The sequence below is a fragment of the Chelonia mydas genome, chromosome 11, assembly GCF_015237465.2.
Source record: "Chelonia mydas isolate rCheMyd1 chromosome 11, rCheMyd1.pri.v2, whole genome shotgun sequence".
Taxonomy (NCBI): domain Eukaryota; kingdom Metazoa; phylum Chordata; order Testudines; family Cheloniidae; genus Chelonia; species Chelonia mydas.
Window position 1 is genome coordinate 52,283,374 of NC_051251.2, and position 21,228 is coordinate 52,304,601.

General features: G+C 42.7%; 1 long non-coding RNA gene across 1 annotated transcript; it reads left to right on the top strand.

The window, feature by feature from the left end:
• Positions 1-5,340: 5,340 nt before the first annotated feature.
• On the top strand, positions 5,341-20,961 carry LOC122462378. The gene is made up of 3 exons (XR_006284886.1): positions 5,341-5,599; positions 9,724-9,789; positions 19,848-20,961. It is a non-coding gene; the product is annotated as an uncharacterized LOC122462378 (long non-coding RNA).
• The last annotated feature ends 267 nt before the right edge of the window (positions 20,962-21,228 follow it).

Here is a 21,228-nt window from a genome sequence, read left to right on the forward strand (position 1 = left end):
CTGAGCCACATTAACCCTTTCTGGGCTAAGTAACCTGATAGGCCACACCTGAGGGAGAGTTAGGCTTGTTAGACAATCCCTTCCTGATGGAGCCCAGCTGAGCAGATGGGGCTGGTACAAGGCCACGTGAGGACAGAAGGGGCTGTAGTGTAGAAGCTTTCAGTTGCTCTCTGGGCCTAGGTGGGGGAAAAGAGCAGAGCTAGGGGGAGAGTAGAAGTCAAAGTCCTGGGATCCTAGCCCTGGAGGAAGGGTTTACCCAGAAGGGTGCTGGACCAGAAGCCCAATAGTTGTGGAATAAGAAAAGGCTCAGGGAAATGGCAGGAAGGTTTGGGATCTTGCAGACCTTGGTTACTAATTCAAGGGTACCTGAGCTACAACTTGGAGTAGTGGGTGGGCTCAGGCTCCCCTACCAGCCACCTTGGAAGTGGCATAGCCTTGGATTGAAAGGCTGCCAGGAACAATATTGGGTCAACCAGTCCAGTGATCCTTTGATACCCTGGAAGGGGGAAACTGTAGTGTCCTGGCCAGAGAGCCAAACCATGAAGAGGGAGCACTGTAACTCCTGGAGCACAAGAGAGCCGCAGTGTGAACAAGAGATAGAAAAGGGGTATATCAGACTGCATGAAGCTAATCCCCAGCTGTAGCCACAAGGAGGCGCACTAGTGGTGAGTAAAGAACCTTGTGATGAACTCATGCAGACACAGTCTTGGGTTCCGCCCCACCTTTTTTAAAAACCTTGCTCCATCCACTGTCGTCAAGACTGAACACCTCAGTTAGCAGAGTAGGGCATTTTGGTACTAGTTGAAAGGAAAAGGTATGTCACGTGCCTGGGCCTTGTAGCTGGACTTCCAGTCAAATGGCTTTACAGGGATACTCCGATTTACTTGAACTGTTTTTGTTCCTGTGTAAACTTCGCCTGCAGCATCAGTTTGATGTGACCTGCTCCTTCACTGTGCCAAACCCCTCTGACTCTTTTGTGTACTGTTCCGCATCTGCTCTGTTCCATCCAGCACTGGCTGAATTTGAATGGTGTGGTTAAAAGCCAGTCTGTGAGATCCTGCGAAGCTCATATTTACAGCCCCAATACATCTCATAGGAGGATGAGGAAATCTAAAGCAGAATCTGTTTTTAAAAACAAAGCCTCCCATGTTCCTAGTCCTTTTCCATTTGAAGATGGTCTTGAAAATGTGATTGCAGACTGAAAAGTAGTCTGATTTATTTTTTTTAAATAATCCCCCACCCCCCGCCTGCGCCCAAAAGACGTCAAGGCATTCATTCACAGTTTCCTCATAGCTAGGGCTGGAAAAAACATGGCTGTGGGTCCTTTTACTTTTAGAAGGACACCAGATCACATCTGTAGGGGTTAATGCTGCTCAAGCTGCTCCTAATGGCACTAGGGCTGTGACAACCAACAGTCTCCCAGTCAGGTCTAGTTCTGTCAGTAGCTGAGATAGCTCCTTTTCTGAGCTGCCAGTATAACTTCTGGCCACAAGGGTTGGCTCCATAGCACAGGAGGAAGTAACTTCTGCAGTTCTGTGCAGTATTAGCTGGTAGGTTGTATCCCTGAGCATGTTATGAGGGCACAGCTGCTAGGTCATACCCCAACCACTAACTGTAAAATCAGCACAATCCCACCCAGCCCTGCTGACCCTCTGATCACTCCTACTGCCAAATGCCATTAGGGTGGACCTCTCCCTCTTCCCTTCACCTGTTCAGTGCTTTGCTGTGGGGCAGGAAAGCTGGCACTATTAGGGGCTGGGGAAACAGATTTACCACCTCTTCAAGCAAAGCAGTGCAGTCTCCAGAGCTGAGCACTATGCAGTTTGGGGACCAGAAGAGAAGTATCTTCCTCAGAAAGCATCAGCGATTCTACCCACAAACAGCCCTTCTAGCACCTCCAGTCCCCACCCCTCACCTGGCAGCCGGTATCCCCACTCTAATGCCCAGTGAGTTTGTCTCCCGGCAATGAGCCCACTAGCCTCCCTCTACTCAAGAAAATACTCTGGTTTCTTACCATGACACCCACCTCACAATCCTTTGCAGCCATGCAGGATTCATAGAATCATATGACTATCAGGATTGAAAGGGACCTCAGGAGGTCATCTAGTCAAACCCCCTGCTCAAAAAGCAGGACCAATCCGCAATTTTTGCCACAGATCCCTAAATGGCCCCCTCAAGGATTGAACTCACAACCCTGGGTTTAACACACCAATGCTCAAACCACTGAGCTATCCCTTGGTATCCTGGTGAGGATATCGTTATCCTGGTCAAATCATCAGCGCTTTCAGGATGAGCTCAGAGTCTATTCTTTATCCCATGAGGGTTCTGAACCCGTTTTGGTGGCTTACCTGTGAACACTACTGAACTGTCTCACCACAGGACTTTGCGTTCACTGATGGTCTGTTATAACAATTCCTTGTCCATGATCACCAATGCACTGTCTCCCGCAGATGCTGTCTTCTCCTCTCCCCTACCCCCACCTCATCTTTGCAGGTCACTGGCTTACAGATGACCGACGTGACAGTGTCCAGACTGTTACAGAGTTTGCATGTTCTTGTTGTCATATCATCCCATTTCCTCAGCACTTATTTTTACAGTTGTCACTCCTATTGCATTGTAATGGAAAGATAATCACATTCCACATGTTTCTACCAAAACAAGGAGATGGAATAAAGGGAACTCCAGTTGCTGTGCCATTTGTAGCTTTGCCATGGAGAAACACATGCAGGAAAGTGAAGAATTAAACACATGGCTTTCCAGGTAAGAAAATCCATGTGGCCTGGCCATTCTGCCAATAGCTTTAGAAATAATCCTATTCTAATAAACTTCCTTCTTTGGTGTTAGAATAAAGTGACTCTCTGTGTTTCTTCACCATAGTTATTGTAAGTGACAAGTCAGAAGTTGACTCATCCTGAATAAACAAAGGAAAACATGCTAATGTTAAGCTCTCTGTAAGGCTTTGAATTTGATAAAGCCAACAAATGGGCTGAGTGGAAGGAGCACTTCACCAAATCAAGCTACAATTAACTTAATACAGAGAGTGGTGAAGTGCATGTTGGCTCATTAATGATAGCAACAAGGAATCAAGCTGAACTATTTATAAATCACTTGCCTTTACTGAGCATGGAGCTTGATAATTATGAGATGTTGCACTTAAAAAAAAAAAAAAAAAAAAAAGTGTGGTGAGCATTTCATATCAAATCGGAATGTTATATGCAAACAGGTGTGCTGTTTGGAAAGGATGCAGAAGCCCATAGAGTGTGGAGGAATGGATGTGACTTCAGTATCTGTAAGGAAGAATACATATGAGTCTGTCTGGCAGTTGGGATTTCACAAAAGGAGTTTTATTAGCATTAAACCAGTATTGCCCATAAAGCTGAGCCTTTCCTTCTCTGCTCCACCATAAAGCTGCTGCTAAAACTTTCCAAAGCTGCTTCCTGCTATGGATTTAAAGAAATAGTGCCCATATGCTCTGTTACCACCAACTGATTGGTTTAAGGACTAAAAGAACTTGATCTACAACACCTAAGCTTTTGATTAGGGTGTGACGTGTACCAATCAGTTCAGTAGGCATGAGGCTTTTCAACTGACAACTAGACAAATAAAAATCATATAAGCAGTCCTACATTAAATTATTGATAATGTGACCAGCCCTTCTGCTGTCACATTATTTTCCGAGGCTGTAATGTAACTGAGTCTACAGTTTGGCTGGTCTATTACATTGTATATCAGATTTTAGACTCATTTTCTTTGCTGCATTGTATGAAAATCTAACATGTTTTTGGAATTTGCCTGTTTTATAGATGGATTTATGTGCTACAGCAGTAATAATACAGTGTGTGTGTGTATATATATATATATATATATATATATATATATATATACATACTGCTAATAAGCACATCTTGATGGTCTCACACAGACAAAGCTCCCATTGTCTGCAATTTGTCCATGCACAAATGTGGGTATTTGGCCCACTTGTAGGGCCTTATGTTTTGCAGGAGGTATATGCTCTATCTTGACTTTAAGGGGATATGTTTGCTTTAAAGCATTAAGTAGAAGCACAAAAACATGCTAAGCAAATGGAGTCAACTGGCACAAACCATTTTCAGGTCTTATTTGACTCTATGATAACGTTTTGCAAGTGTTTGGTGAAGTAGAATTCAGCAGTAGTTGTAATAAAAGTTTAAGTGATGCAGTACAGACACAAAGATTATGTGAATTTGCTCCAGTAAATGAAGCACCTAAATGGAATCTACTTTAGAAGAACACGCACCAGAGAATACTGGGGGTATGATCCGCATCTTCTTCAAACACAGGCCCAGTAATGCTCCTCTAATGATACAGACATTATCTTATATAACACTTTCAGATGACATTAATTGTCCAACCATGCTTACCTATTTTAAAGCAAACAGTCTTGGATCATTTTGTAGCATTGGAGCCAGCTGGTTAATCAGGTGTAACATGAAGCTTTGACATGATTTACTGCATGCTGGTAGCTTATACTGTAACTGTATTGTCCTGTATGTACTGTATAATAGCTTTGAGCTGCCCTTGGACAAGGCCCCATTGTAAACAAGCTGTCTAGCTTTACTGGGATATCCTGTAAAAATATTTTCATAAAAGCACAAGCTGACATCATTGTGAAGAATAATGCACCTACTATTTGTGTCTCAAACCCTAAACTATCCCTGTTAAGTACATTAGATATTTCCCCAAATACAACTCTGGCTATGCTGACTTCATAGGCTTAACTGGTAATTTTGTATCACCTCTCTCAACATTGATAAATCATCAGATTATTTCAATTAGTTGGACCTGTGTGGCCATGCTAAACTCTCTGGGCCACATTCTGCCCTCTGTTATGCCATGCAAAATGTACCATCAGAATAAAAGAATCATTTGGACTGTTTGAAAATAAATTCTTAGCACCTTTTATGCCTGTACCCCTTTAAAAACAGGCCCAGTTAAGTCATCTCATATCACCGACAGGATACTTTCTGAACTTAATTTAAAAAGTGTTTTAAACACAGAAAAGGTCTGAGTGTTTGCCTGTAAAGTATTATACCCACTCTCAACATCCTTGAGTTGATAGCCTTAGCTTCTCTTGTCTTTTGAGATTACCTCAGTACGTAAGGTCCTCTTCATCTGTCATCAGTCCTATAAAGTCATTTTATTTGTTACTACTAACATTATTTTTGATGTGATGCAGAGGTCAGAGTCGTAAGAGTGTGGAATTCAGTGTGTCACCTTCTATTGATCTATCAATTCCAACGAGCACTTCAAAGATGCACTTTTTAACACGTCCATGCCTACACAGCGCTGCTAGCCAGTGAGCTAGAGCACTGGGATGAACTATAAATTCAGCCTGCAAATCTCAAGACTTTTCATCTAGAATGCAAATCTATAGACAGTCAGACAGCAGAAAATTTTGTATTTTAAAAATCAACCGTGGTGCTTAACGGACAACCAAAGTCTGAGAATATCATTATGTTTTAATAGTAGAAGAGCTTGGGAAGGAGGCTGAATATTCCAACTTCTTTTCTACAGCATACTGGTTAATTTGAAGTTGGCCTGCAAAGGGGAGAAAAATAGGGTTTGTGCTGGCGCTTTTTATTTTTATATACTGCATAAAGTGGACAAGAAGTTACTTTGCACGCTTCGTTTTTTAAATGATAGATTAATGTGTTATCTACCCTAAAAGACTGTCACTGGACACTACTAAAATTATTGTGGTATATAGAGCTGCAAAAACGGTTGTGACTGTGTGTTTACTGCACCTTTAAAGTCTCTGGAATATTTTGTGTGGCTGGCAGACTTGAAAAGTGCTTTGTCTGTTGGAAGAGCTAAAGTTGGTTGGAGACTGAAATGAGGCTCAAGGGAGTTTACAAACAAGTAACCTTTTCGTTTGCAAACTTGATCTGTTACACTTTTTTTTTGGGGGGGGGGGGGGGCGTTGTCCTTGGTGATGGTCCAATCCATTTAAAGTTGCTGTAGTCAAATTTTAAAAGTTTAACAAGGTGACTGCATTTTTGGATGCTGGTAACAACAATGACATAAGAAAAGTGAAAGCTGAGCAGCTGAATGCTTTTGCTGCCAAAAACGGGGTATTTTTGCAGCAAGACATAACTTGAGTTTGCTATCTTACTGCAAAATCCTAGTGGAGACAAGGCCTGGATAGTTTTTACCTCCGTGTTGCTAGTGGAGGCAACCTCCAGTGAGGGGATATAGTCTTTGATCTCAACTAGCTACATTCAGATAAAAACTACCTGTGCCAGTGGTTCTCAACTCTGGTCCACCGCTTGTTCAGGAAAAGCCCCTGGCGGGCCGGGCCGGGCGGTTTACCTGAGTCTAGTGACTAATGAACATTTTGGAGAAACTATTTCGGTGTTAAAGTTTCAACATCCAGTGTGTTTAAAAACTACCATGTAATTTCTTGGAATAGGCCTACTCAATAAGGTGCTAAAGTGCGAGAGCTGGCAAACCACCTGCACTGACTGGCAACAGGGCTTGTGTCAATGGACATTAACTAGTGTTAGCTGTGGTAAACTTTATTAGAAAATACGCCTGCTACAGAAAGGGTTTGACTTGTTAAGAAACGTTGTGCCTTTGCTATAACCTGTATTAGTTCAACATAACAATGTTCCTGGTTCCTAGCCAACCTGTCACTATGACAGAAAGCACAATGCTGCGGGGTGGGGAGACTTCACTCTGCCATAGTGTGAGAATGTACTGTAGCTGTCTATGGATAAAGCCAGGCCATTGTTTTAGGGTTATTTATTCACCTAATTACATGTATTCCAGAGGGTGATTTCTCAGCTCTTTGCTTTAATGTACTGCTCTCCTTGGCTTTGCTCTTAACTTCCTTTCTAGAGAGAGTCAGTCTCTCTCTCTCAATTCCTCAAGTTGCCAGTGAATACATGTTAACGTTTCTTAAATGATTCTCAAAGTGGGAAAAGTATGTGGCAAACGCCAATAATAAGAGATGGTCTTAAGATTGGTGCGGCCCTTTTCTAAACCTGTCAGCACTCCCCCCTACTGTGCCAAGCAGCCTGCTCTAGCACACTCCCAGCTGTTAAACACTCCTGGGTCCTCTACCCAGGGCTGGCCTTATGGGTGGGTGATGTGGAGGGGGGCACTGTTGTCAACCCCCCTGGCCCACAGCCAGTTCAAGGGCCCTTTAACACCCTGGGCACAGAGCCAGGGAGGGGCCTGGCTGGGGGCTCCAGCTGCTAGTGGGGACTGGACTGGGAAGGAATGGGACATCCTCTTCCCCTGCACGGGCCATTCCTGGGGCTGGGTCAGACCCACCTCCGAGAACCTCCCCTGGCTGTAGGAAGCTCCCTACTCCACTTCCTGCCCCCGTTGCTCCCCAGCCATGGGGGGAGAAGGGGTCACTGTATGGTTAACTGCCCCCCCCCCAATGTATCCAGACTCAAAGGGTGCCAAAATACAAGTTCTCCCAGGGCACCATTTTCACCAAGGCTGGCCCTGCTCCCACCCTGCTGGAAAGTGGCTCTGACTCCCCGCTCACTGTTGCAAGCTCTCTGCATCATCCCCATCGGTAACTGACCAACCTGATCCAAGTGCCAAACTCTCCCACTTCTTGGTCTGCCCCTTCCTTGAATCTTGTAACTCGTTTCTTTTCAGCTCTCTCCAGCGCTGCACAGATGGTCACAAAAGGCACTGATAATTATTACTATATAATAGTTACTTTACTGTAGCAGCTAGAGCCCCTGTACAAATGCATACAAAGCCACGGCCCCTGCCTTGAATAGGTACAAATACTGTTGAAATGATCACCATTAACTGGGGAGAGCCACAAGCATTTCAAGAGCATGCCCAATCCAGTCTGGGAATGGCTCTTGGCTGCAGTACTGAAAGCCAGCTCTGCGAATCATATCTATTTGCAATTTTCTAATTAATTCAACTGCATTTCATTGTGTACCACAAAGGCAAGTGACACACATGGAGTTTTGGAGGCACACGGATTATGTGCACCTTGTTCCCCCCCCCCCCCCGCCTTTTTTTTTTGAAAGTGACTTTATAAAAATCAAATGTTCTCTCTCTTTGGTTTTGGTACTATGTTTATGGCAAAATCCAGTTCCATTTACTAGTGTTATAGAAGCACCTCTGGGGCAGCGGGGGGCATGATGGAGCTGGCTGCTTTTCAGTGAGGTGGGGAGTGCAGAATTGATACGTCAACTCAAGGTCCCTTAGCCTTGTACTCTACCCTTGTTCTGCACGTGCAACTCGTTGACACTGGTGCGAACTTTGTGCAAATATAAAGAGTAGAATCTATCCCTTAACTATATTTACCATAATACTAGTGACAAAGGCAAACATAGGCCCAATGGGTGGGGATAGCCCCCGTTGGCAGTGGATTGCCTGCCCTTGCATTCCAACAATTACTACTGGAACAAGGAAATATCTACCCTACCCCTCTGCTGGCCAGCCTTTCACCTTTGTAACAGCCAGTCTGCAGCCTGAGTTTGCATGTTGGTTTTTAGCCTTCTATAAAGGGAAAACCTTGTTCTAATGAAGTGTTAGTGTTTAATTATACTTCCCAAAGCCAGTTTGCTAACACCAAGGTTCCCCAAACTCTACCTCCTCCCGACTTTGGTCATGTCAGCCTGAATTACTGTCTGATCCATGTCTATGTGGTCACACATACTAAACTGGAGATGGGATTGGCTCACAAAGAGGCCTATCCAGATCTGAACAAGAGTATTCTAGATCTGAACAAGAGCCAAGGCTGAAAAGGAGTGAGATGTAATGTCATTACAATCAACCCTCTTGGGTTTTTGCAGTAGTTCTTTTACCACATATAGGAACACACTAGAGACTTTTGTACATTTTATTTTAATTCTAACTTCAAAATAACACTCCTAACAATACCAAAGTATCAGGACAAGATCAAAAGCTATTTGTGATATATAAATCCCAACAGCCTTTTTCAAATGGTGGCCCTAATTCATTTACACTGGTTTTACGTTCACTTCACGGAGTTCTCCTTATTCACACCATTATAAGTGAGACATGAATCATACCCATGAAGATAAGGTCTGACTACATCACAGGAATCAACCACTAATGCTAGAAGTGGTTGAAATATTTGTTATTAATTTTATCCCATTTTGGTTAACAAATTGTTTGCTATCCAATCTTGACTTTGATGAATAGCTCTATTCGCTACAGTATGTTTTCACCAGTTTCAACAAATAATTTTTAGCTTCTTGGTTTCTGCAAACTGGTCATGTCAAGTATTTGGTTTTCATGGTGGGTGATATGATATGATATTGTTTCTGCTCCCTGAATGGATAACAACTTTTTTTTAAAAGAACAATGAATTATGCATAATACAACTTTCTAATGAATTTTTCTAGGCCAATAGTAATACATGATTTTGGAATTCACAAACCTATCATCCAAATGTTTCTGACTAACGACGACCTCTATGTATTATAAGTAGCTAGTCTTAGCGCCCTTTTTTGTTTTAATTTTTACTATTCAACCAGCTCTTACTTGTTACCACAAAAAATTGGTTTTAAACTAAAAAAAAATTGTGCTTTAAATAATGCACTAAAGATAATACTTGTATAAATTATGGCTGAATATCTGTGAATGACAAGAAAACATTCCAGTCTTGAACGTATCATTGGTTTTAGCATATGAAATTGTGATTTCCCTATTTTCTCTTATTATTTTACTGTTTCTTAGAATTGCCTGTGTTAACCAGTGGGGATGCTGGTCCATAGACAAGTTGCATAACATGGATTTTATAAGGTAAAGGCATATGGTTCATCACCCACAGAAAGAGGCATTACCTGAGCCCTTAAATGTGCTTTTTGTTGATTCAGACTCAGGGGTAATGTCTTACAAAATATCTTGCCCAAACTAGTTTCTCAATCTTCTATTGACTAAGAAAGCAGAGGATATGGTTGAACTTCCTTGAGCCAACGAGACTCAAGAGGGAGTCATGGCAGAAGCTGGAAAGCTTATCATATAATTCAGCATTTAAGCTACATGGATTTTGTATCTAATAAAAGCAACAAGGATTAATGAAAGTGTTTAGATTGATTTCTGTGTTTATGACTCATAGTTGAATCACAATTCAACTATAGATCCTCATTAACTGCCAGGCTGTTGGAGTCGCTAGTGGGAATGTATGCTACGTACTGTTTCTTTTTTACACATGGAAAAATTACATTTGATCAATGGTCAGTGAAAAAGTAAATGAAACGATAACAATTTCAAATAAAGGGTTAGTCTCTTTCACCACCGTGTTTTTATTTCACAGAAAATACCCACTTACAGCCTTTCAGAATCCATCTGACACATACAGAATCCCTCCTATGCCAAAGCTTTAATTTGGGTCGAAAGGCCAAGTATTCCTCTGTCTCTGAAAAATTGGTTTCCGTTGCAGAGATTCATTTTACATCAGATATAGCAGTCACACAAATCCTCTTCAGGTTTGTTTTTCATCATTATTTAACATAAAAAGAAATTAAGGGATATTTGCAAATACATGCAATTATAAGAAGAAATAAACTATTACAATAAAACAAGTGTGGGAATATTCAAAATTCAGGCTGTAGGAAGATAAAGTAGATATATTCAGGTCATGGAAGAAACCTATTAGTCTAGGGAATAATTTTCCAAGGGAAGTATTGGAAGCTCCATCACATAGCAAATTTAAAACTGTACTGGAAAAACTAGTCGTAAATGTACAATAGGGGACTATCCTCACTGGCAGGGAGCTGGACTAGATGACTTTGCAACTCTAAGCTATATGAATATTATTACCCTTTTTGACTCAAGTGGCTAATCAAAAATGTGGGGTCTAGTGAATGTTCCAGTTAGGACAAGAAATTGATGATAGGTATTTCTTTTGATGCAGTTTTGTTTATTTACGAAGTTGTAAGAACATATGAACAGACAAACTGGATTAGACTAGTGGTCTATCTAGCCCAGTAGACTTTCTTCAGACAGTGGCCAATGCTAGATGCTTCAGAGGGAATGAACAGAACAGGGTAATTTTGAGTGATTCCTCTCATCCAATCCAGCTTCTGGCAGTTGGAGGTTTAGGGACACTGGAACATGGGGTTGCATCCCTGACTATTTTCACCAATAGCCACTGATGGTCTGTGTCTCTGAGCACAGAAGGAATCAAATAGCAAACAGCTTCTTTCGCTAAGAACATCAAGAACACGCTTTTTCAGCTTGCACCCCTGACCCAAAAACCTCTCCCTAGGGTTCTTCAAGGGTCAGATCGTATGCTTTCAGCTGCTCCTTCAGGCTGTTTGTCTCTTTCCTGGCTATTGTATTTTCTGCCTCTTCCCTTTCCCTACACCCCAGGACCATCCCTAGCCATTCTGGGGTGCTATACTGCCCCCCCCCCATGGGGGTGGGGGGTTGGCCCCAGGCCTTTGTGGGGAGGGAGGCTGGCTTGGGGGGCAGCAGGGAACTGCCCCCCAGCACTCACCTGCAGTGCAGCGGGTCACTGCACTTGCCACTACCGGTGAGTGCAGGCCCGACCCTGCAACACTCCTTGGGGGAGTGGGGACGGGGTTGGGGCAGGAAGGGGGCGGAGCAGAGCAGGGCGGGGGCTTTGGGGAAGGGGTGGAGCAGGGGTGGAAGAGGCAGGGCTGGGGCGGAGCGGGGGCAATGGGAAAGAGGGGGAGCAGGGGCTGGAGCAGCTGCCTAGGGCACCAGGAAATTTGCTAAATACTGTTTTAGATGGGGGTGTGGCAGGGCCGTCCCTACCCATATGCGTAGGGATAGCCCTGCCACACCCCCATCTAAAACAGTATTTAGCAAAGCTCCGGGGGGGGGGGGGTTCACATACTTCTTTTGTTTTAGGAGGGGGCTTATCCTTGTCTAAACTGAAGGATGAGTTCACACCCATCAATCTCAAATAAGTTTTAACTCAATCCATCACAAAGTTTCACCGAGTTTATAGCAATATTATAACAGCAGGATACTAAATTCAATATGCAGGCAGAACTTTGGAAGTTTTTCAGTAAAGCAGTTCAGTACTTCATCTGTTCATCAAACTTGTAATCCTATCAAAAAGAGAGGAAGTTTGGTAGGATCTAGTTTCCATAAACCCATGTTGATTGGCATTAATTATAATACCCTGTTTTAATTCTTCTATTAATCCAATCCCCTATCAACCTCTCCATTGTTTTGCCCAGATATCAGAATGACAGGCCTATAATTTCCCAGGTCATTCTGTTTATCCTTTTTATATATTGGCACAGCATTCGCTTTCTTCCAAGTCAGTGAGCTCTTCAGCCAGCACCTCTAAAAGTCTTAGATGCAAGTTATCCAGATCTGCTGATTTTAAAACATTTAACTTCAGTAGCTGCTGTTTAATGTTCTTCTGAGATACTAGCAAAATAGTGTTAACATATGATCCCACTACATCTGTTTCTATCCCCCTGCCACATACAGAACAGAAATACTTATAAATGCTTTTGCCTTTTCTGCATTATTATTGATAATTCCACCATTTCTGTCTGGTAATGGACCAATACTATTGATTTTTTGTTCTTTTTGTATAGTTATGTATGTGCTCAAGTGTGTACAGGGTCAGGACCACAGTTTCCAATTCTGTAAAGTGCCATGAGTTTTACAAAGATTTTGTGTAAATCCCTAAATGATAAACAAGTCTCCTCTGCTCTCCTATCCTAACCAGTAATATATCCCCTACATCGGAGGCTGTGCAGGTTATTGCTTCACACCATTGTCCCTGGTTGACTTCTTAGTGTATGTGCAATGTGCCTCAGGTGGCACATGACCAAGATTCATCGCTGAATTTGGTCTGCTGGTTGGATCATTAGCTTCCCCAGCCCAGGCCGGGTACTGACTGAGTGGGACGTGAGTGCTGATCCATGCCACCCCGCCCCAGTTGACTGATCAGATAGAAGTGGACCTTACGCATAGGTACTTGTTCACAGAGCAAGGCTAGTTGTAGGCAAAGAGGCAAGGAATCCTGAAGAGGGTTGGGGGAAGGGTCCCGTGAGACCTGCTTTCTTAAATGAAATTCAGCAGTAAAAATTTAAAAACCCCAAACTTTTGAGAAAAAGCAGCTGCCTTTCCTCATATCAGTGACCTAGCCTGAGTATAGAGCAGCAAGCAGATGTTTGGATACTTAGCAAGAAGCTGAGATTCACAAAGAGCCTTATTATTATGTTTTCAGATACTTGGGGGGGGGCGGGGGTCACAGCTCCTACTGGCTTTTGTCAGAATTGTGAATACTCAGAATTGTGAAAATGAGGCCCAAGGTAAACAGCAAATGAAACTATCTGCAGCCATCTTTGATTGTGCCCAGTGTACACTGCCATCTTCTTGAGTTTGGTGCCAGGGCAGCAAAATGCTATGAATAAAGTCACTGGAGCAGCAGCCAACCCCTCTTGCTGACAGCTGTACAGCTGACACATGGCTTCCAAAGGCTCAGGGCTGTAGGAATGAAAGTTTTACCACCAAACACTTCAGTTTGAAACAACTGCCTCCACGAAGAGCCAACATTTAATCACAGCAATATATGCTTAACTCTTTTTAATTTTCCTTATTTCATTTCAAAATATAGAAAATGCCATTTCCTCCTCTTCCTTGGTCTTTGAAGACATTTTGATTGCTAAAACATGTTTCTTATAATTTCTTAAATTAGCCTGGCAATGCCTCCTTTGAATGTCTGCCTTAATTATGCTGAAGCAAACTATGATTTAGCTGGCTTCAAATTTCCATGCATGGATGCCAGCAGTGGTGTGTTTGGTCGCTCTTTGTGATTCTAGGTCCTGCCAAAGTGAGTCTCTCAGGCTGTTAGCTTCTGATTTTGTTGTATGTCAGACATTCAATCAAGAGACACATGATACAGTGTTAATGCTGAGTGACTGCTGGCTCTCATCTCCAGCTATCAAAGCATGGAGTGGGGGGAAGGGAGAGAAATTTGGTATACAAAATCTCCCCCAAAAGAAATCTGTTTGCTTTAATAATGACAGCAGAAAATGTGTAGATATACCCAGTGCAGAAGTGTCACTCTGGTGTTTATTAAGCTTTTCAGTTACTGTTTCTAGCTGTGTAGTGGATGATTTCTTTAATGTTATATTTTCTTCTTTTATGTACAAGTTATACAGGGTGATTTATGTGCACAGAAGATATGTAAGCTGTCCCCCTCCTGTGGAGCTGGAATATGTAATTTCTCTTTTTGTAAAAGAGGAGAACATTACATATTCTAGCACTGTGTGTGAAGTGAGGCACCTCACATATCCCTTGTGAGCATAAAATAAGTTGTTATAGATAACAGCTATGTTTGAAATAGGATATTGTGAATTGTTTTGCGGTGCCATCAGTGTAATGTTCAGTTGAAGAACCCTTAGTACAGTGAGTGGAATGACAAACAGGGTAGCAGAATTTCCCTCTTTTTAAAATCCTTTTTATTTTAACCTTTTTGGAGTGCCGTTTGGGAGATGATGGGGTTGAGCTGAACGTATTATTACATTTTTTTTTTTTAATTTGGAAAGCTGAATCGGATGACTAGATAAACACTTGCTACCCAATTAAAAATATTCCAATATGAAAAAAGAGGCGCACGTGCTCAGAGGACTAGCTCTAGATCCAACAGATCTAACTCTAATGCACCTATTGCTGTCGTAGCTAGATGCTATGATTTTAAATGATCTGTAGGCCTCAGTACTTCCCCTCTCCTCCGCTCCTTAGGCTGTATCTTCATTGGCACTTTTTGGAGGGGAAGATAATTTTGAGGAAGGCAAATCTCACCAGCTTTGTCAAAGCCCCCTTTTAGTGGGGTCTGCCAAGGGATAGGTCTTGCAAGGGTGAAATTCAGGGGAATGTAAGAGGGAATAGAGAGGTGTATTGACCTTGTGCTAAAAGAAAAGGAGGACTTGTGGCACCTTAGAGACTAACCAATTTATTTGAGCATGAGCTTTCGTGAGCTACAGCTCACTTCATCGGATGCATGCTGTGGAAATCGCACAAGACATTTTATACACAGACACCATGAAACAATGCCTCCTCCCACCCCACTCTCCTGCTGGTAATAGCTTATCTAAAGTGATCATCAAGTTGGGCCATTTCCAGCACAAATCCAGGTTTTCTCACCCTCCGCCAACAAAAAACAAAAAAACTTCAAATCCAGAGTCCAGCGAGAAACTGCTGAATTGGAATTCATTTGCAAATTGGATACTATTAATTTAGGCTTATATAGAGACTGGGAGTGGCTAAGTCATTATGTAAGGTAGCCTATTTCCCCTTGTTTTTTCCTCCCCCCCAGACGTTCTGGTTAAACTTGGATTTATGCTGGAAGTGGCCCACCTTGATTGCCATGCACAGTGTGGGGAGAGTGGTCAGTTTGGATGAGCTATTGCCAGCAGGAGAGTGAGTTTGTGTGTGTGTGGGGGGGGGGTGAGAAAACCTGGATTTGTGCTGGAAATGGCCCACCTTGATTATCATGCACATTGTAGGGGGAGTGGTCACTTCGGATGAGCTATTACCAGCAGGAGAGTGAGTTTGTGTGTGTGGTTTTTGGAGGGGGATGAGGGGGTGAGAGAACATGGATTTCTGCAGGAAATGGCCCACCTTGATTATCATATGCATTGTGAAGACAGTGGTCACTTTGGATGGGCTATTACCAGCAAGAGAGTGAGTTTGTTTGTGGGAGGGCGGAGGGTGAGAAAACCTGGATTTGTGCTGGAAATGGCACAACTTGATGATCACTTTAGATAAGCTATTACCAGCAGGAGAGTGGGGTGGGAGGAGGCATTGTTTCATGGTGTCTGTGTATAAAATGTCTTGTGCAATTTCCACAGCATGCATCCGATGAAGTGAGCTGTAGCTCACGAAAGCTCATGCTCAAATAAATTGGTTAGTCTCTAAGGTGCCACAAGTCCTCCTTTTCTTTTTGCGAATACAGACTAACACGGCTGTTACTCTGAAACCTGACCTTGTGCTGGTGGCCATCAGCACAGGGGTGAATGTCCACCTGTATGCGGCATGGTCTGAACCCACGTAGGTCTCTCAGTAAGTAGAAGGCATGGTGTGTGAATTTTACCCGAAGAGCATACTTTGTCTTAAAGGGACTTACACATACAGCATTCTTCCTAGCCATATCTTTTTTTTTTTTTTTGGTCAGTTTGTTACATGTACAAAGTTTCTAATAGCTGCTCCTTATTTTATTATCTAGGTTGTGGGAAATATGGTACCTTCGTTCAGCCTCCCAATAGGCATGGAAATGGTTGGTAGGAACAGCCATGTTGGAGCCAGCAAGGTGTAAACAGCACCTAAAGGGCGGCCATGTTGACACCTATATGGCCAACACTTTATTTAAAAATAGGTGACACACTGTGTGTTTGGAGAGATGGCTAATGAGGGGCATTAGAAGAAAACTAACTACTTTTTTTAAATTAAGGAAAATTAATTCAACTGCAGGATCAAACTATGAGGTACCAATTCTGCCTTGCCCTAGATTTGCAGAGGACGTGCATCTGTGCAGAACTGAGACATCTTTAAGAAAAGCTCCAACCCTAAGAGTATACTGGGTCACCAAACACAAGACGAGCATGATCTAACCAAAACACTCATTTGTTGAATGCTAACTGGGCTAAATTCCCCTCAGGGTCATGGAGGTTCTCTCTGGTGGTAGAAAGTGAACAAGCATAGGAAGGAACAGCAATAGGAGGCAGCCACAAACTTCTTTCTGCTGGGGTCAGAGAGGGCACAGGAAGTTAAGTGGGTAGCACAGGCCAGGATGGCACTGATTCAATGCATCCTTTCAGCAGCCTCAGCTGGCAGCGCTCCTACAGAACCCTGGTGGAAATCCCCCTCCAGTTTAGTTGACTCTGACCTCCAGAGACCGTGAGTATTCGCACCACAGCATAATTTGCTTTTTGATTTAGCTTTTCTGAGGAAAAACAAAGCTAAAACATGTACAGCTGCAGAATTATTACCAGCTGCAGGTACGCAGGCACGGAGTACGGTGGCCACATAAGCTTGCCCTGTGATAAATACCTTAATGATACATTTTAAGCAATTTGTGGGGTAATATATCCACATTTTATTTAATTATCTGCAGTTAACAAGGAGGAATTTAATTCTATTTGTGCAACAATACCTTGAGTAGATTGATGAAAATGCAGTTTCAGAACCCTATTTTATTCTGTTCTTAATTACACAGGGCTATTTTAATATCCTACCTCCTGGAATGTCTCTGTATATTCAGGACTAGCTCCTGTTTCACATGTTAATACATCTAAAGCATGACAAGATTCCCCTAGGAGTACACTGTTCACTCTTATTGAACATTCTGAAAATAAATACTTCGCATTCTGTGTGGGGTTGAAGTTGAATCGCATTATTGGACAGCCCTAAATCTCAGAAGTCAGGAATATGGGGTATCAAATGCAGTTTATTAAAAGGATATTGTCAGGTTGTTTAGGCCAAACACTTAGGTTACGGATAAGCCCTCTCCCCACCAAAAAAGCTTGTATAAAACCTAATACTAAAAGAAACATTTTACTTTTTTGTTATTAGAATGAACAGGGTTTTTTTGTTTGAATGTAAACATTCCCTTGTCTTTGAAAGCAAACATTGCAGCTTTGTACTAATGGATGAGGATCACAAAGTGAAATTAATTAATTTTTAATTGTCCAAGTTGATTGAAGTGTAGAAAGTACACCTTATAAATGGTGTTACAGGGTGGCTGGCCCTTTAAGGGGGGATGGGTTTCAGCTCCTATCTGTGTCATAGTTAACTCACCTCCCCCTTCAGCTAGTTGTGGAGGCGGGGGGGGGAATGGGTCACATGGTCCAATCAGGCCTCTGGGGCAAATCAAGGAGAGCCCTGACGGGCGGGAGAGAGAAGGAAGCAAGCCCTGGAAGCTGCTCTTCACTAGAGGGCAACTCAAAGGAATCCAGGAGGCACTGAGCTGAAAGCTACGGGGCTGTAGGAAGGAGGGCTGTGGGACTCCTTAGCCAATGAGCCGAAGACCTAGTAGGGGCAAAGGATCTGTAGCTGGTAAATGACTGAATAATTGAGATCGCAAAAAAGGGAATCTTATTGTAAGGATTCTGGTCTTCAAATCAATTATTGCAAAGAATGTGAGAGGGAATGGAGGGCAGGGTACCTGCAGGACCATTGCAAACCATGAGGGGGTGCTCTGGGCAGTGGTGTTGGAACAATTTTTATAATGGGGATGCGGAAGGCGGAAACCATGTATTTGGGTTGTTGTTACTACTTCAAGCTGGTGGTGCAATAGCACCCCCAGCACCACTGTTCTAGCACCTATAGCTCTGGGATGGCACCTGTCTCTAAAAGAGATACAGGAAAATAAGATTCTTTCAGCTCAGAAGTGTTCATATTAAAACAGATAAGGAGACCCATTCTGACTCTTTAAATATATGCTTTTAATCAGACAGTGTTCCCTTAACACAGACACAAAATAACCAAAGCTGTAGTCAGTACTAGCACATCAATCTTTCTTGCTACAAAGATTCAGCTCTTGGCCTTTTAACATTTATTTACAAAACTAAACCAACAGTAACGATAGTCTTCTATATGGTCACAAGTTGTCCCTTGGCTTTCCTGTCAATCTTCCTTAAACCAGTCCAATTCCCAGTAGGCTTTGTGTTTACAGCGTTGGCCCCATTTCCCTGCTTATAAATGTAGTCAAGCAAAAGGGCAGCAGAACCCCAACGCTGTGGTGTCTGGATTCAATGTCCCAGGCTCAGGCTGACACCCCCTCATCCCTGCCTGGTCAACACTTAGCAAATAAAAACCACAGGCTTTTCGTGTGGTGTGGTGTGTGTTTTTGTTTTTGTTTTTTGTTTGAAACCACCACCATCAAATCCAAACCAATAAATTTGGAAGCAGGGTAATTACCCAAATCCCACTCTGGTTGTTCAAATAAGTCGGTTGTTCATTAACACCAATATCCTTAAAAACCTGCGTGAGGCATCCTGACGTCTCTGTGAATGCATTTTGGGCCTAATTCAAGACACTGGGAATCCTTCCATTGATTTGAATGAGCTGTGGAGCAGGCCAACAATACCTGCGTTGCCCTTTAGGCCTCACATTGCTCCTTGGCCACTTTGTTTAACACTTGCTGTGTCCTGGGCAGCATGCTCACTCCTGTTTCCAAATGGTGCAGTAACTCAGAGCATGCATCCCTTACATAACCGGTTACTGTCGTTGCCTCTGTTTATGTAACTGTTCCATAGAAAAAGCCACATACCAAGGAAACAGACTTGGCCCTAAGACCAGTTCTGACTCCTTTCATTCTCCTTGCAGTGGCCAAAAGTAACAGAACAAATGAGGTCAGAGAGAGTTTCCACATAGAGGGCTATACTGTGGCATTTAGTCACAACTTTATCAGGTGGATGGGCAGGGACACCCTGTTCTGGAGGAACTTGGTAAAGGGTTATACCTCGGGAGACTATTCCTTCCCCTGATTCTCTGCCTTGCAGGGGAAGCACATTAGTCACATCTACATTTGGGTGGTGTAGAGGGAAAGACAGAACCCTTTTTTTATACACCTCTGCCATCCCCTGCCCCTTTCGGGAGGCCTGGATAGAGCAGACCCTCTACACTCCTAAGTACAAGGATTACAACATTTGCTGACCACCCCCCACCCTGGTGTGAGGTGGGTAGTGGGGAGACTAAATGGTTCTTTGTGCCCTCTCTTCCGAACCATCCTCCATGCCACAGGGAGCAACCTGGCCCTTCGGTAGGAGAGCCTGCAGAGCTCACAGACAAACTAGGCACCTACCACTGATATGATGAGCTGTTTTATGGCTATTTTCTTTCTCTCTCCCCTTTTCTGATAGTACTTCCCTAAGGGAATCCAGAGCATCACCTGCTGGCATCCTCCACCGTCACATTATACTAATAGGGTAAGACAGTTCACTTCATATAGGCACCTGTTCTATTTTTAAAGGCACTCCATCAGCCAATTTAGGCCCAAGGTAACTCCCACATCTTTAGTTACTTCAGATAAGACCGAGCAGCATCTACAGACAAGCTTGTTTAATACCTATTTAGGGTCTGGCTAAAATAGTCAGCATTTTAATAAGTATTATTTACGTAGCTAAATATACATTTTTGGCTGAATCCGTTATGTGAATTTGTGTATGTTTAATCTGACTTTGAGAACTGTTATGGTCTGTTGATTAATGGTGTGTTCTGAAATGCTCAAACTACTCTGAGTCCTCCTGATCCTATAAATACTTGCCATGTGGAATAGAGCTTCCTAAGTTAAGTAGTTGCCTTTTTTGCTACTGTGAGGCAACAAGCACCACACCCAGTATGAAGTGTTTTGTAAATGCATATTTACCTGGTGGATTCCAATGGCCACTTCTGTTGAGTAACCATTTACACATTTTTAAAAGGAGCATTTTAATGACCGATGCCCTAATTTAGCAAGGTACAAACACATTCCGAACTTTAAGCATATGAATGGTACTTAAAGTTGAAAATGGGCTTAAGTAGTTTGCTGAATCAGAACCTGAAACAGTGTTGCTTTGGAAGTTGGCAGTCTGTTAAATTTACCCTACCTCCAGTACTCTTCTGCTACTGTTGTGGGGTAAGAGGGACTCCAACCTAACAAGCCACGTGTTTTGGAGGGAACATGGAATCTACCATCTACTAACAAGCTCTGGGAAAGCATATGATAGATGACCGTAAGTACATTTCCATAAACACTGAAGTGTATTTGCTCTGCGTCTTGCTCTGTGCACAACTTTATTTTTAATATTTACACTTCCTTATTACCAGAATTGTAGGATCATTAAAACAATGTATTCAAATCTCAATACCAGACACCTCAGTGTGATCATAAATGTAAATGATTTTTGTGTAAAATATATATCAATGGATATCTTGTAGATCAGTCTGAGACGGGGGCTGGAACAATTTGTACAGTGCGGGTGCTGAGAGCCATTGAAAAACTGTAACCCCTGTATATGATGTGTGATGTTTCACTCCATATTCTTTATGAAAATATGCTTATGATATACCTTATGCAAGATGGCTTATGAGATATCATTGGAAAGGTTATGATTAACTGAATGTGATTATCCAATTTGTATGCCTGTATCATTTCTGTATCTGAAGTTAGGAATATTGACTATGTATCTGTATTTCAAATGTTACTTTGGGTGTCACCCCCAACCAGCCCTTCAGGTACAACAATGGAAAAGCCAGACAGGG